The sequence below is a fragment of the Lolium perenne genome, chromosome 1, assembly GCF_019359855.2.
Source record: "Lolium perenne isolate Kyuss_39 chromosome 1, Kyuss_2.0, whole genome shotgun sequence".
Taxonomy (NCBI): domain Eukaryota; kingdom Viridiplantae; phylum Streptophyta; class Magnoliopsida; order Poales; family Poaceae; genus Lolium; species Lolium perenne.
In genome coordinates this window covers 97,676,191-97,679,614 of record NC_067244.2, presented here as the reverse complement: position 1 = coordinate 97,679,614, position 3,424 = coordinate 97,676,191, and positions in this window count along the sequence as shown.

Sequence of the window (3,424 nt, the reverse complement as noted above, 5' to 3'; positions counted from 1 at the left end):
AGCCTCGCCCGCCCGCGCCGGCCACCTGCTCCCATCACGAGCTCCCGCTCGCCCCGCACACGGCTCCACCCAAGCAGGCCTAGGCCTCCGCCCAATCGCCCCAGCAGCAACCGCCGCGCCCAGCTCCCTCGGCCGCCAGACGCCGCCAACCGCCGGCCGGCCACCCTGCCCCGCTCACCCGCCTGCGCCGCCTGACCTGGCCTGGCCCACCTCCACCACCACGCGCCCGCCCCACCACCAGCTCCCGCCGCGCCAGGCCACCACAACGAGCTGCCGCCGCCGCCTTGACTCGCCCTTGCTCGCACGCGCAGCAATCTGGTCGGCCAGACCGCCTCCACTTCTGCTCTCCCCTGCGCACGCCGTGGTCCGGCCACATTCCTCCCGCCGGCCCAAGCCCCGCCCCAGCTCGAGCTCAGCATCACACCGGCAGTGCCGCTGACAAGACCCCGGCAGTGCCGGCAAGCGCACCACGGCAGTACCGCCAAGCCCACCCCGGCACTGCCGGCCCTGTACATACGCTGTTTCAGTTTCGCTCCATTCTGACTCCAATTTTTGCTCCAAATTTTGACAACTTTCCGGCGCCCGTTTGACCCCAAACTTTCACAGTTATCCCTTTTCATTTTGACTCTAATTTAGACACCGTTTCCGAAATTTTCCGACTCCAAAATTTTGACACCTTCGATCGCTCGTCGTGACCCAAATTTTCGGGCATTGACTTATTTTGCTCGGTTTCCGTTTTGGAGTGCAAGGTTTGTCTTTCGAGCTCCCGCGCCTACATCGACACCGCGGCGACACCTTCGGCACCCCGGACTCCGGCGCAACTACGACGCCATCGTCGCCATCATCGCAAGTTGTGTGTTCCGACACCGCCTAACATTTTCATCTAGGTATAACTTGCTCCCCACCTTGTAGCCCCTCCTCCTTTGCGATCTATCCTATCGAGCATTGCTTATCAAGTGTTGCGAGACATTGCACGTGGCCCCGATTGTGAGGTGTGTGTGTCGTGTGGAGTCAAGCTTATAAGCAAAAACTCGTGTGGCAAGATAGCAAAAGCGAGCTAACGCTAACATAGTGCGAGAAAAAGCCGCCAAAACACAAAAAGAGCAAAAGAGTGCAAGTGCCACCATACATATACAAAAGAGTGTCTAGTGCCACCAAATACAAAAGAGAAAAAGCTTTTAAGCAAAAGAGAGAAAAGAGAAGAGAGGCCGCGTGTGAATCTTGTTGTCTCTCAAGTTGCAACCAAAGCTTTGATCTCTTCTTGTGTTAGTGTGACACCGAGCACCCTTGCTTTTGGGTTCTTACACTTTTCCGCTCATTCCTTGGTCGCACTAACCCCGTTCATCTCGTGTGTGCGTTCCACATCTTTCGTGTTTCCATGATCACCATTTGGACATTTGATTTTTGGAGCTTACCCACTCTTAACAACAAACTTGATTTCGGATTTTGACTTTTGGCTTTCCACCATCCCTTACCTACCACCATATTTGCTAGCTTTTGCGTGTGTTTTTGTGTGTGTACCCCAACACAAATCATTTTGCTCTCGGTATCGTTAGTTGACCCAATTCTATCACTTCAAGGTAAGACCCGAAGGTAGTCTCCCCACTAACACCCACCATATAGCTTTTGTCGTGCTATCATGGATAGTGAAGAAGAGGAGATGGAAGACTACATGGAGCACTTCGAGGAGGATTCCTCTTCAAGCACCGCGGATGTGGAGGAACATGTGGAGCTCGACACCGACTATGGCTCCGCGTGCATCACCGACATGACCGACATCGAGGAGCTCTACATCGACAATGGCTCCTCAAGCATGGACGACATGGTGGAGCGCCACCTTGAAGACGACTTCGACGAGCTCTACATCGACAATGGCTCACCAAGCATGGACGACATGGTGGAGCAACGCCACGTCTACGACATCCACAACATGGCGGAGCCTCTCCTCGACCCCACCATGAGCAACGCCGGTGCCTCCACGCACCCCTACTTGGCCAATGGAGCTACATACGAAGATAGAGGACCTCCAAGATGGCACCATCATATGGAGCATCAAGAGCGTCCTCAACATGATCGCCATCGACACACTTCTCCGAGCTCCACAAGGCGCCACCATGAGAGTGCTTATGCACAAGATCATCGACATCAAGGACATCATATGGAGCTTCAAGGGCGTCCCCAACATGATCGTCATCGACACTCTTCTCCAAGCTCCACAAGGCGCCGCAAGCAACATGCCACGTCGCATGAGCCATCATCTAGGCATGGCAAGGACCGTCATCGACTCACACCATCTCATGATAGTCGTCGACCACTACCACCTCATGGTCTTCATCGACACACGTCACCACATGATCGTCGCCGCCACAAGCCACCTCATGATCGCCATCGACCAACATCCTCCAAGGATCATCGACGACACTCCTCAAGACATGGTGATGACGCACGAAGACGAGAGCCTCGACATGAAGGCGACAAACACCATGATAGGGTTTATACCACTCCAAGGATGGCAAGTGCACATCGCGCATACCTTCCTCATACGGCGACTTCCACCTCTTGCGCCACCACCACAATGGCCCCTAGCTCGTCACATGCCTATGGACTCCGATGCTACAAGTGCAAGCAACAAGGCCACCGCCCACGGGAATGTCCCAATCTCCTATGTGAGGTATGCAAGGCCAAGGGTCACGAGGCATGGCAATGCACAAAGCCAAGCGCCAAGACGCTCTACTTCGACGAGCTACAAGGCCAAGCCACCAAGAAGCCTACGGCGCCCACACTTCAAGATGAAGACCTCCAAGGCCATCGCAAGGATGATGTGGATCCGAGCCTAGCTCTCCACGACACTATGGCGCCACCGTTGGAGGACGACTTTGGAGGCGATGGAGTTGAGATGGTTGAGCATGGGATTCTCCCTTCAACCAAGGAGGCGCATGGAGATGAGAAAGTCGAGCCTACTCCTACATGCTTGATCGATGAGTTGGTACCAATCCCATGTGAGCATGAGAGCCACTTAGCCCACTTGAGTGAGAGTGATAGTGAGTTGAGTGACTTCCACCCCATATGTGAGTTTGAGTGCTTCCGTTTGGAGGACATGAGTGATACACAAAGTGAGTTGAGAGAGGTAGATGATAGGTCCATGGAGGACATCGCATTTGCTAACACATTAACCTCTCCCTCGTTTGTGTCTTCTTATGTTGCACTAGGTTCCACGGAGGACGAGTTCCCGCTCATGGAGACGATGTACATGGTGCATGACGATGATGATATCTCACCATGCTTGCTCCAAGATGGACATGTCGACCACATGGATCCTCCTACTTCCACAACACCTACCTCAAATGAGTCGGCCTACAAAGGTAACAACATAGGTGTTGATGATGCCATGATCCCACTAGTGGACATGATGACTTATGAGTGC